General features: G+C 48.9%; 1 long non-coding RNA gene across 3 annotated transcripts in view; it reads left to right on the forward strand.

The window, feature by feature from the left end:
- The window catches only part of LOC112399048 (uncharacterized), a 260,149-nt gene that overhangs the window by 64,717 nt on the left and 181,632 nt on the right, over positions 1-13,800 (forward strand). For 2 of the 3 annotated variants that reach the window (XR_003003146.1, XR_003003148.1), the window contains exon 2: positions 12,557-12,754. The exons of the other annotated variant lie outside the window; for it this stretch is intronic. This is a non-coding gene — a long non-coding RNA (uncharacterized LOC112399048). The remainder of the gene's footprint in view (positions 1-12,556; positions 12,755-13,800) is intronic. 3 annotated transcript variants of the gene reach the window in all.

Raw genomic sequence — 13,800 nt, forward strand, 5'->3', positions numbered from 1 at the left:
TTTTCTTAACTGTTAAGTGAAGATAGAACCTTTGGGCTGTGAAGCCTCAGGGAGATGTGGTCAAAACACCAGATCTGTAACTTGCTTTGAAATAGTTGGAAGAAGAGAGAAACCCTCTCCATATCAAGTTGTGATGGAGTTGCATCAGCCTCGTAGTGGATGCTGGCAAGTCCTTGAATGTTCCTAAGACCCGACAGCAACCCCAACCTCCGAAAACTCTTCCTCTCCTGACTTTTATACCTCCAGCTGTTGTGTCTCTCGGGTGAAGGCTGGCAGAGCCTACCTTTCAAGTCATGCCCCCATTGGAAGGGAAGCCAAGGACACTGATGATGTTTCAAGTCTCCTAAGATACAGGGCAGGGTTGAAAGGACTTCTAAGAGAGTTTCTTGCTGCCCTCTTAGAAGAAGGAGGAAGAAGCACAGGAGAAGGGGGCAGAGAAGATGAAACAAAGTGCCAAAACCTTAAAAATTTATTGATTTATTTATGTATTTATGTGTTTGTTTATTTTTATTGCGATTTAGTTGATGTACAATATTATATGAATTTCAGGTGTACGCATAGTGATTCACAGTTTTTAAAGGTTATATTACATTTATAGTTATTGTAAAATACCGGCCACATTCCCTGTGTTGTACAATATATCCTTGTAGTTTATTTATTTTATACATAGTAGTTTGTACCTCTTAATCCCCTACCCCTATCTTACCACTTTCCCCTTCCCTCTCCTCACTGGCAACCACGAGTTTTGTTCTCTATATCTGTGAGTCTGTTTCTTTTTTGTTATAGTCACCAGTTGGTTGTATTTTTTAGATTCCAAAGCTAAGTGATATCATACAGTGTTTGTCTTTCTCTGTCTGACTTATTTCACAAAGCATAATACCCTCCAGGTCCATCCATGTTATTGTAAATGGATGAGTAGTATTCCATTGTGTATTAAACACTTCTTTATCCATTCATCTCTTGATGGACACTTAGGTTGTTTCCATATCTTGGCTATTGAAAATAGTGCTGCTATGAATGTTGGGGCCCATGTGCCTTTCTGAATTATTGTTTTTGGCTTTGTCAGACATATACCTAGGAGTGGAATTGCTGGGTCATATGGCAGTTTTATTTTTAGTTTTTTAAGAGACCTCCATGCTGTTTTCTGCAGTGGCTGCACCAATTTTTATTCCCACCAATTTTAAAGATGTGATTGAAGAAAACCACAAAATGTATTGAGAGAGGCAGCTCGTGGGAAGTCAATTCCTAAGGCTCTGGGTTCCCATCGTTCTCCCCTCCTGTCTTTCAGAATAAATTAAAGAATGGGCTAAAATCCAGGTTGTGTGTATGATATTTTTATCTGATGGATGACCTCATACTCCTAATCAGAGCTTATCTGTGTTGTAAAGCACCCCTTTCCTGTTCTCCAGGCACCTCACTTCTGTAAATGTTATAAACATACACACATATGAGTCTACTCTGCAGAAAAGCCTAAGGAGGTCTTTGGTCCCCCGCAACTCATCTGAAGGTTTAGTTCTGGAAGGCCTGAGCTTGCATTACCAGCAAACTGTTCCACACACTGCAATAGCTCTGTAAATCACCATTCTCCCAAATCAAACAAGGGGAGACGTCAGTAAATACTACAGAACGGAAACTTCTCCTTCATTTTCTGACCTTTCTAGTTGACAAGGGTATCCGTCAGTGCAACGTTTGCTGGGACTGGTGAGTCTGAATAGTCATTTGTGAGGCTTTACTTGTAAATAAAATATTTTTGAGAAATTCAGTTGCCGGCAGTTCATACTTTTTTTTCTCTTGATTCATTTCAGACTACTTTTCTTTAAAACATTTTAGTTATTAAATTATAGTTGATTTACTATGGTTGACGTTGTGCTGATTTCAGATGCACAGCTTCAGATTCTTTCCCATCATAGGTTATTACAAGATACTGAATATAACTCCATGTGCTATACAGCAAGTCCTTGTTTATGTATTTTATACATACTGGAGTGTCTTAATCTATTCATCTATCTATTAATCCCATACTCCTAATTTATTCCTCCCCCTCCCCTTTCCCCTTTGGTAACCATAAGTTTGTTTTCTATGTCTGTGAGTCTGTTTTGGTTTTGTAAATCTGTTGATTTGCATTTGCAATATTGAAATTGGAAAAATTGTGTGCTGTTTTAGGATGCGCTTGTAATCTTGAAAAAGTCATTTAGTTGTGGTGGTGCTTGCTGTCCCTGCTCTGGTTGGGTGGTTGATTCTAGTATCTACAGGGCTCTTCCTCCCTGGGTTCCTAGTAATGACTAGGCTGCTGGCTGTCCAGCCAGATGATGAAATAGGAGTTTTAAAAGCAAAGACTGCATGGGTAGTATTACTAAATATAGCGCCTGTGTATGTGCACGTGTGTGTTTCTATCTCGAAAGTGCTTTGCAAAGTTACATAAATACTTGTATGGAAGTTGTGGTGTGCCCCGAGAAAAGTATATTTGAAAGTATTCCTTCCACTGGTAAATAAATCTTCCCCAACAATTCATCCTCACCACTGCTAGTCACGTTTGAATCTCCTTCAGCTCTCCTTTCCTGAACCCCTGTTAGGAAAAGGGCTCCCCGAGTGTGGCAAATACTCCCTGTTTCTTATATTGAGCTCAAACAGGAAAATTCTAGTGTTTACTGGAAAAAAGAAAAAGAAAAAAGTAGTGCCTACTTTATATCTGTTGCACCACACTGGCTTAAATGACAAAACAAACAAACACAAGTACTGGAAAGCTGGGCCTCTCTTAAAGAAAAGGTTGTGAAATTACAGGGTTCAAATTAGGCAAAACTTTCAAATCCTCTAAGAGTAACATGTTGGGGTGTCATTTAGATCCCCCCCTCCCAGTGCCTGTAAAAATAGATTTTTAGCTTGATTTATGCCAGTGTTTGTACGATCTCCTCTGATTCCTCCTTAAATTCAAGGAGAAATACATCTTTCCATCAAATTGAGACATGAAAATAATGTTTATTGAAAACCTTTGAGCATATTTGTTTTTAAAAAAGCACTTCCATACACTCATCCATGGCCCATTCCTCCCCATTTCAAGATGGAGAAATGAAGACTCAGAGTGGGCAAACGAATTGCCCCAAACGACCCCGTTAGGAAGCGGCAAGGCTGGTACTCGGAGTGGGTTTATTTAACCAAACTGTTTAAAATGTGAACTTAGTTTGTGAAACCACCTCATGTGGTTGGTATTATTGTCCCCAGTTTATCACCCATCACCAGGCCCAAGGCAAAGTCATACAACTAAAGACCAGCAGGACCAGAGCAGGGGAGATAAACGCTCCTGAGCGCTTTAGGGTTTGCGCATTTCCTCTCCTCCGGGTCCAAGTGCAGGATGGACGCGAGTAAGGAACCTACTTCCAGAAAGGGGCTCCCCTCTGAGAGTCGATGCCTTTCCCTCACTCTGTAGGTCCAGAAGGCTTGTTCTGCCTAGACTGACACAGAAACACGCGGCTCTCCTTTTTTCTGTGTCTCATCACAGAAAGGAGGTACGAAAACTTGGGAAACGGGAGACCTCCCTTTTCTGGAGTCACCAGCAATCAGCTCCAAGAAGCTGAAAACAAACCCTCGGCAGGGAGCGTGGAGGCCTCTGTCGGGGATTCTCCAAGTCTCTGGCGCGGCGGCACAGCGACCAGATGCTCCTGTTTCAACATCGGGCCTGTGTGGATGGCACCCAATAGGGCATCTCGGGCAAAGCAATGCGGTCCTTCAGTCCCGCGATAAACCCTCGTCCCGCTGACAGCTCCTTCGGCTTAGCGCTGAACAGTCGGTGAAGGTCAGATACAGGATCTGTTCTTCTCGCCCATGAAGACATTTAAAAAAAGGCTCTGTACACTCACCCCCAAGTCAGGACCTTGATCACTGTGGACTGACAATGTACTGTGAGGAGAGGGAGGGAAAATCCTTTCCCTGAAAGTTCCCATCCATCGTTGAGTAAACATCATAAATCTATGGCAGAAACAGGCTGTCTGTACTCCAGTTAGCTCCTGCTACAATTGTAGTTTCCAGGCTTGATGCCCTAAACGTGAATAACGTCGTAGCCCAGCACAGGTCTGATTAAGGAGGTGACTTTGCCAACCTCAGGGTCAGAGAGGGGCTCCCCGCTCCCTTCCTTTATTCCCTGTGGCTTAGTAACCACTTCAGCAAATCTCCCCATTAAATATACAACGCAAGTGAGTGCAATAGAAGCTAAAGGATGCGGCGGGTAAACACCAGCGTCTCTCCTGGCAGACCTTGCTGGGTGACAGAGAGCAGCCCTGCTCCGTTTGCCCTCCGGAATCCTAAATGTCCCCCATCACGAATGCCAGGATAAAAGTGGCTCACACCTTGCTTCTGCCCACTGGTCTTCAGTCTGTGGGTTACACTTCCAGGACCATCTGCTTCCCAGGCGGTCACGTGGTCTATGCATGGAGTAGCTGGGTGTTCCCTAGGTACGTGTGACGTGATTGATGCCCACACATGGCATCTGAGAACGGGGCTGAGGGTCACACCCAGGAGGTGACTTGAATTATTAGCACCTAACATCCAATCAGGAAAGAGCGGGGCTTTTTGTCTTGCCCAGATGGTGCCAGCCCCTCAAATATGATTATGGGTCCCTTGAATAATTCCTGGATGGAAGCCATATTTGTTGAGCTCTTAATGCATGTTGGGCACACTTAATAAGAAATGCCGAGTCTTCTGCGAGGTGGCAGAGGGTCTCTGCACATGTGACCTTATTCACTGTCCATAACAATCTTGTCCAGGTGATGAATTGTCTCCGTGTTTTTCACCTGAGATCAAGCTGAGGCTTATTATGGGGTGACAGTAATGGAGCTGGAATTTGAGCCCCACTCTGACTCCAGATTCAACATTCTTAAGCCGTAAAACTTTCCTCCCTCCCCATCCCTGTTTCTATTCTCATCCTCCTAACACACACACACACACACACACCCTTGTGTGGGCCAGTAATACCAACAACTTACCACAGCACAACTGCATTGGGCCAAATTATAGGGATTTAGAGTCTAAAGTTTCCATGATATTGAGGCTTTATAGAGTCAGTATTTCAGGTAAGTTTGTATTTATTTATTTATTTTTGGCTGCGTTGGGTCTTCGTTGCTGTGTGCGGGCTTTCTCTAGTTGAGGCGAGCGGGGGCTACTCTTCGTTGTGGTGCGCGGGCTTCTCATTGTCGTGGCTTCTCTTGTTGCGGAGCACGGGCTCTAGGGGCACGGGCTTCAGTAGTCATGGCACGTGGGCTCAGTAGTTGTGGCTTGCGGGCTCTAGAGCACAGGCTCAGTAGTTGTGGCACACGGGCTTAACTGCTCTGCGGCATGTGAGAATTTTCCAGACCAGGGCTCGAACCCCTGCCCCCTGCATTGGCAGGCGGATTCTTAATCACTGCGCCACCAGGGAAGCCCTTCAGGTAAGTTTTGATTTTCTCTTAAAACAGGGTTCAGCAAAATTTTTCTCTAAAGGGCCAAATAGTAAAGGTTTTAGGCTTTGTGAGTCTCTGTCATGACAATTCAACTCTACCACTGTAGCACAAAAACAGTAAGAGGCAATATGGAAAAGAATGGGAGTGGCTGTGTTTCAATAAAACTTTATTTACCAAGACAGGCAGTGGGCCAGATTTGGCCCAGGGGCCACAGGCTGAGACCCTATAGTTTGAAACTCAAGCCATCATTAAAATACCCTAGGGTTTTAGACACTGGGTCTAACCTATCAGAAGCAAGGCGGGAGCCAGGGCCCTTGCAGTAAGGGGGCAGAAGTCGACAACTGTTTAAGAAGCACTGCGGCCAACATTGCTACAATCCCCAGATAGCCAGACCAGCAGGTCTCAACATGTGTTCCACAGAGACATAGCGACAAGCGTTTTGCCAGAAAAGAGTCCTCTGGACTAGTAAGTTCTGGAAACGTGGCGCTAGAGAATTAAACTGTTTCCATTACGGCAAGACTTCTCAGGGCCTTTAATGTGCTAATAATCCTATTAACCCCCAGGAAGGGGAAGCAGTTCTAGTCTCCCCTTCTGGCCTGACCTCGGGCACAGTCCTTTGCGTGTAGAGCGTGGTGTCTGCACTCTGGGAAGACTGTTCTACACCCAGGTCCTAAAGTGTTTCACACTGTCTTACTTTTCTACCTCTTGTCCCACCTGTTCCCACTTGAGGGCACCCACCTCAGCTGCTACCACGCACACAATAGCCCACTGCATCCTCAGAGCAACACTGCGGTCCGGTCCGGGACTCTGGACACTGTGTCTCCCATGAGCCAGTGTGGATGAGGTCAGCATGGAGGGTGTGAGAAGGACAGGGTTGACGTGGAGGCTGGTGCATCTCTTTCCTCTGTTTCTACAACCTGCTGCTTGAAGGTCTGGTATTTATGATCTGCTAGAATGTTCCAGAACCTCAAGAGTCTCCTGTGCTAGGTGGAAAATCTCCATAAGAACACAGACTCAGAGCTTCATGAAGCCTCACACAGGAACAGTTGGCTTTAGTCAGGAAATGTAGGGACTCTGATGGGAGCACGGATACGGGACATTTATGCCCGGAAGGTCATCACCTTCTGAGACCTCGGTGAGAAGGCAGGACTTGAGGTCGGGAGTCACTGCTGTTGCGGAGAAACCATCCAGGGAGGGTAGTTTGGGGCAAGACTTAGCTCTGAGGAGCTTTTGGTGCATCATCTCTACAATAGAAATGCTGATGCCTGCAAGCCTGGGCTGGGAGCATGGGGGCTGGTGGGGAGGTGTGTGAGAGAGCTTTGCAATGAAGGCTGAGTGCTTGTTTGGAGGAAGCGTCTGGGAGCAATTCAGACCTCTCTGGGTCCTTGCGAGGAGCTAGGCATTGTGGCAAAGCTTGTGATTTGACTTACAGGACAAGCTTCTTTAAGCACATGCTTTAGCCACCGGCTTTGAGCCCACTCTTGAAAACTAAGCAGTAAATAATGAGAGGCCTAAAAAGCTCCATCCAGTCGGAAAAGACCTCCAGCATATGGAACACAGCGGTTGATGGGGGAGGGCCTCTGCCCCTCCACGGGGCAGTGGTCAAGGGGTTCCTGAGCCTTATTTATAATGTGTAGTATTTTACGAGGAGGCTGTGAATTATTTCTGTAATTGAAAGTTGGTTTTTAAAAAAGACAAAGGGAATCAGGAAAAAAGATGTGACTTTAGGCGTAGACTCATTTCCATCTCAAAACGATGGGCGAGTCCTGTGAAAATGTCCTTAGATTTGTTGATCTGTTGTTATCACCCCGTTTTGTTTTTCTCTCTCTCTCTCTCTTTTTTTCCATTTGTGTGGCCACCTGACTTTCCTAGTGGTGATTACTAAGAAAACTCCTAAACTGAATCAAAACAACAATGACAAAAGCAAAAACAAAGACCCAAGTCCCCAGCAGCACAACTCAGACCCTTTTGGCTAGTGTGGGTTTTCCACAGGCCGTCTTTGTGTTTCAAATGCACCTGTTTCCTTTTTTCTTTCTTATTTCCCCGAGAACCACTGAGAAGCCCTCCCTCGTTCCCAGGGGCCCAAAAGGACCTCCCTGTGGTGGGACCCACACGGGCCTTGGGGCCATGCATTTCTGGCAGAGCTGGGGAGCCCCATCTTCCTTCCCCCCACCTCCCCACCCCAGGATGAAGGGCCTTCCCAGGTGAGGCTCGCCCTCCACCCAGGCAGGTGCCTGCTCCTAAAGCCAGGTTTCAGGGAAAGCCTTCTGTGGCTCTCTCCCTCATCCTTGGTCTTTCAGAGGAGACTTTTTTTCTTTTCTTGGCCACAGCGCAGCAGCTTGCGGGGTCTTAGTTCCTCCGACAGGGATGGAACCCGTGCCCCCTGCAGCGGAAGCGTGGAGTCCTAACCACTGGACTGCCAGGGAATTCCCTCAGATGAGACATTTTATGGGCAAAGGGACCCCCTTCTTATGAGGAATCAGTCCACAGGGAGACACTACCCCTATCAGTGGGGCCCTTGTATCTCCTGCCTAGAAAGTACAGTCCCCTGTTTCCTCCTGGGTTGTGAGAAATTGGTTCTAATCCTTCCATTTCCATAGTCTCACCTCCCCAGCGTCTCCATTTTACAAATGAGAGCTTCCAGGCCTCTCTCTGACCCAGGCAGGCAAAGTGAATGTGGCCTCCCCTCACCACAGTGAGCCCGGAGAAAGAGCGTGCAGGTTATGAGCCAGACAGGCATGAGTTCAAATCCCAGCCCTGACCCTGACTAGCTGTGTGGTCCAAGGCCACTCACCTAACCTCTCTGAGCCTCAGTTTCCTCATTTCTAAAATGGGGACAAGACTAAACCCTGCCCCGTGGGGTTGTTGCAGGGGAGAAGTGACGCAGTGCCTGTGCAGGGCCCAGCGCTAGTGCCCAGTGGAGGGGTTTCCGAGCGGGGCCTGACAGCTCACCAGGAAAGGCTGCGGCCCGTCCATCCCGGGGAGGCCGTGCCAGATCAGAGGGAAGCTCAGCAAGCCACTTGAAAGGGACCTTGACTCATTTTGTGGTAACTGAACGTGCAGCTCAGGAAGTGCTTCGCAAGAGCGAACTGGGCTCCAGCCGCCCCCTCGTACCCCTGCCCTCTGCTCCGAACCTTCGGTGGGAGGATGCTGCTCCCAGCAGCGTTCCCGGCCTGAGCTGGTGCGCATGCGCATGGACCGCCCGGCCCGCGCATGCGCACTGCCAGCCCACTGAAGGCTCGCAGGGGTGGGGTCCGTGGCCGGAAGGCAACCCGCCCGACCACTTGGGTCCACCCCTGAGGCCAGGCGCTCCACTTTCTGAGCCTCTTGTAACTGGCGCTCCCACGTGTCAGCCCAGCGCCCAGCACTTGACATTTAATAGTCACAAGCAGCCCCCCTGGAAAGTACTAAACTTCTCAGCATTTAAGGATGGGGAAACTGAGGCACGCAGAGGTTATGAAATGCGCAGGCACATGGAGGATGATGTGTCCGGAGCTGGGATTTGAACCCGGGGAGTTGGACTGCAGGGGCTGCCTCTTAACCTAGCCGCTGGCATCGAGAGCCTGGCACACGGTAGGTCTCAGTGGTTCCTAATAGGAGTGGAGATGGGGCCGCTGCACGTGATGTTGTGAGTATGGCGGGAAAGAGGGTGTAGGGTGACCTCAACCCCTGCTGCTGTTTCCTGGTGGGTGGGGGAGGGGCTGTGAATGTGGAGGAACCTCAGGGCATGTGGCAGGGTCCCCTCTGGCTCCTGGTGGGCTGCCCCCCAAGCCTCTGGTATCAGCTGCCCTGGGAGTTGGCATGGTCATGTCCACTGCACTCTCTTAGACCCTCCAGAACCCCGGGTTTCCCACTGAACACCCCAAGGACACCGGCAGCAGGTGCCCAAGTAGCAGGTACTGAGGCCATTGGAGAACCATGGGGTGACCTGCTGGGAGGCCGGTGCCGCTGGGGACCAGAGACTGGATGAGGTGGGGAACCTCTGAGAGGAAGAGTCTGCCTGGCCGTAAGCCCTGATCCGTCCACCCTCATCTGCCATCCGCAGGCTGGCCAGGTGGGGTTTCCAGGGAGAGGGAAGTGGGGGAGTGAAGTGACATGGGAAGGGGGGTGGCACAGAATTGCAGAGCTGGCCCCCAGGCCCTGAGAAGAGCAGATCGTCCTCTGTCCCCTGCCTCAGAGGCCTTGGGGAGCAAGAACTTTGTACATTGAGCTGTACCCCTGCTGGGAAGTCAGGGTCTGTCCTAGCTCCTCATTCAAGGCACGTACGCTTATCCCCAAGGCAGTTAAAAACCCCGAGTTGCCCAACTTGGTCCGGGGAAGCCTGGCCCATCGTCCCACACCCCCTTACAGCCCGAGCCCTGGCTGCTAGGCCTGGTCTGTCTGGCCTTCAAGGCCAGACAGTGACCTGCATCCTGGAGTCCACGTGTCAAGGAGGAAGCTGCCATTCTGACGGCCCAGAAACATCTGTTCCCCATTCGTCATTGTCGAGCTCTGATGTCTTTGGGGGCTAAGTCTGAAGGACAGTTTTTACTGTTGTAACCAAAAAAGCAAAAGGAAACAAACAATTACAGGCCTCCTTTATTTCAGAACTTTTGTGTGTGTCAGTGGAAAGCCATTCCAGTAAACAGGAGCTTTGACCCAATTACCCTCCCCTATGATGAGTCGCTGGGACGTCTCCTCTCTCCGCTCCCCTGCTTCACACCCCACTGTGCTGGGAAGTGTTGAGATAAATACATTTGGGCTGAGGCTGGAACAAAAAGAGCAGAAAATGTTTCATTTTCACCTGGGCTTGTCTGTGCATCTTTCAGAGGATACCTGTGACGGGCCCGTGTGCCTGATGCTCTGGGATCAAAATGCCTTGAGTAACAGCGGCTGCTCTCAGAGCAGCACCATTGTTTACCTTTCTAGCCTGTAGCTCAGCTCCTACTCTGAGCTGGATGTTTCCAATATGCGCTTGTTCATACAATGGATACGCTAGTTCAGACTCACGGGAACTGTGGCGGCACCCAGATCAGCCCTGAGAGCTCTTACGGCCTTCCCACCCTGGGCCCTGGCAAGCGCGAGTGTCGCCAGATTCAGAACAGCCATAAGATGCCCTGTCTGCTGGAGGCTGAGGGCAGGTGAGCCGTCCTTCTGGAGCTAATGAAGGACCACCGCTTGTCCCAGAGCTCTACTGAGCCCCGGAGGACTCTCCCACTTAGGTAGAGGTTCTGGGTTGGGACGTGAGGACGATGCTCCCCAGCAGGAGGCAGGGTCTGTGTTCCTGGGATGTGACAAGTGAGCCCCTTGGCCCCTCTCTACCTTCCTGCTTGTCATGCAAAGTGTTTTGGTTTCCTGTGGCCGCTGTAATACCCTTGGTGGCTTAAAACAACACAAGTGTATTCTCTGACAGATCTGGACGCCAGACGCCCCAAATCAGTCTCACTGGGGTCAAGGCAAAGTATCGTTCTGTTTTGGAGGCTTTAGAGGAGATTCAGCTTCCTTGACTGTTCCAGCTTCTAGAGGCTGCCTGCACCCCTGAGTAGTACTGATACTTGAAGAAGCCTAGTTACAAAGATGCAACCAAAGCCTGTCAGGAGAGCTGCAGTATGTTCGGGGCTACCCATCTCTGTTGCATCCAGTTTCCGCTGGGGCAGGGCCCCTTCCTTCCATTGTAATATCTTGGGGAGGGGGCATGGCTGCAAAAGCCACACCAGAGCGAGAGGTATCAGTTCTTCCCTGCCTCTTTTGGTGCAGCCGGTGGGGGACACATCACCACGCTCCGTCATTGGGATGCTGTTTTCTGAGACTCGGGTACCTACCTTGTTCAGCTCAGCAGTGCCCCCCCGACCACATTAGTCCTGCTTTGTGCCTGTTTTTGCCATTCTCTTCTCCTCCCTGCCCATTCCCAAACCCAGCGACCCAGCCTTCCCCGTGATTCAGGGAACTGCCATGTTCTTAGCACACAGGCCCTTTGTGATGGAGTTCAAAGATGAAAATTCTGTTGCTTGCACTCAGGACCTGTGATACAAGGATTGTTTACTGTGTTGAATAAACGGAGGACTTGAGAATTCATTTTAGTGCCATCTTACAAATGGCTTGATGCGTCTTGGAAACCAGGTCCCGGCATCAAGACCCTGGCTGCTGTTAAGGAGGGGTGTGCCGGGGGTGCTTTGCGGGGGAGGGGCAGCGGTAGAGGATGGAGTTGGTTTTACTGATCTCTGCCCCTGCTTATCTATTGTACAACAACAGGCTCTTCGATTACATACAATGGCATCATTATTGCCAGAGCCGTGATGGGGTTCAGAATGTGCTACTCCAAGATAGGGCACCTGGACGTATTGGGTATTTTAAGCTGAAGGGACTTGAGAAAATACAGCTGGAAACTTACGCTGACCTCTACGCCACTTGCCCTTCTTCCCTGAAACAGGTCATAAAACCTCATGTGAGAGGTGCCCTCCCTTTACCTGGAGGAAAAGAGCATCCTTATCTCTAAAGACAGAGAGACGCCAAGAAGAACCCTAACAAACAGACCTTGTTAAGATCCCCCCAGTTTAATACACTCATACTCCTTCACCTGTCATATTCCTCCATGCCTGGACGCTCCTTATTAAACCCAGCACAAAACACTCAGGTCTAACTGTCACTTTGGGTCTTCATTTCCTTATGAAGGCTTCCAGATCACGTAAAACTTCCGTTAAATAAATGCATACGCTTTTCTCCTGTTCATCTTTGTCAGTTTAGTTTTCAGACCCCAGGACCCCACAATGATCAAGGAAAGACTTTTTCCTCTCCTTCAGCCCTATATTTTTTCATTAAACTCCCACTTACCCGGCTATGTGCAGGACACAGAGGATACAGAAGCAGAAATGAGGGTTAGTAACGGCAGGCCAGAGCCTTAGTGAGTGCTGGCCGCGTTTTTGTTTAGTTTCATCTCTGAAGCACCTCAGTGTGCAATGCATATTTGTTGAATGAATGAATGAATGAATGAATGAAGGTTGCAGTCCAAACCAGCCTTCTTGCTGATGGACCGACGTGCCCATCTAAAGCTGCAGGCACGCTTCAGCAACAAACCCCCAAACCCAGCTGAAGAGCAGTGAACGTTGCTCATTTCCTTTTTGTTTTGTGTATATGTTTTACCCCTCCAGGACTCCCATGGACCAGAAACAAAATCAAAACTCGAATCCCCAACTCGGGCTTTTACTTGAAGCTAAGAGGGCTCAGAAAAGGGCAGTGAATATTGATGCTGTACAGTTTTCAAGCATTTTGGAATGACATAGATCTAAAGAAAACAACAAGAAGTAAATATTCTTTATCATCAGAATGGATAGCTGTGAAATTTACAGGTAACTTACAGTTGTTAAAAACTCTTTCTAAACTGTGGGTCTTCTTGGAAACTAACCTGGTGTCCTTGGGCTGGAGGTACCAAGAACAGCCAAGAGAGACTGATTGTAGCTGAGATCCAAGGAGTCATGGGATGGGGTGGATGATATCAAACAGAACTCAAAGCCAGGAGAACTGGCTGAAACAGGCAGGATGTAGGTGGAGACACCCACATCAAGAAGCCTTTTGAACAGAGGCTCTATCTAAGTCAGGAGGCAGCTGCCCTGTGGAGAGGGACAGCCTCTGACCAGCAACTCCTGACCTGCTGGCAGGGTAACTGAGAAATTTCCTGAGATACTGGGCTTTCGGTGCTAAAACGGGGACAGTCTCAGGCCAGCTGGGATGGTGGGTCACTCAGGTTCCCATGTGTCTCTAGCATTCTGTAGCAATGAAAGAGCCTCAGTCCCCGGGGCCACCAAGATGCCCCTGTTGTCCACTGGTTACGCTTGGGGTGGGAGTGGGGTGAGAATAGGGGGAAGGATAACCCTACCATCCCCTCCTGGAGCAGAAGAAGGGCTTTTCTAGGATTTTGGACTCTGGAGTGGAAGGTGAATGCTTAAAAACCTTTAGGATTTCATGGGAATAATAAGATTTTCTATTTAACAATAAATTTTAATATTCAAACAAATGCAGCCATGTTTCTCAGAGTTGGGACTGAGTCGGTGTAGAAAATATCCTTTCTCAGGGAAGGACTGGGGGTATGGGATTAGCAGATTTAAACTATTATATATAGGATGGATAAACAACAAGGTGTAGGGCACAAGAAACTATATTCAATATCCTAGGATAAACTGTAATGGAAAAGAATGTTTTAAAATGTCTGTATGTGGGCTTTCCTGGTGGCGCAGTGGTTCAGAGTCCGCCTGCCGATGCAGGGGACGCGGGTTCGTGCCCCGGTCCAGGAAGATCCCACATGCCGCGGAGCGGCTGGGCCCGTGAGCCATGGCCGCTGAGCCTGCGCGTCCGGAGCCTGTGCTCCGCAACAGGAGAGGCCGCAACAGTGAGAGGC

This window comes from Neophocaena asiaeorientalis, unplaced genomic scaffold (assembly GCF_003031525.2).
Source record: "Neophocaena asiaeorientalis asiaeorientalis breed wild unplaced genomic scaffold, Neophocaena_asiaeorientalis_V1.1 scaffold114, whole genome shotgun sequence".
In the NCBI taxonomy this organism is placed as follows: domain Eukaryota; kingdom Metazoa; phylum Chordata; class Mammalia; order Artiodactyla; family Phocoenidae; genus Neophocaena; species Neophocaena asiaeorientalis.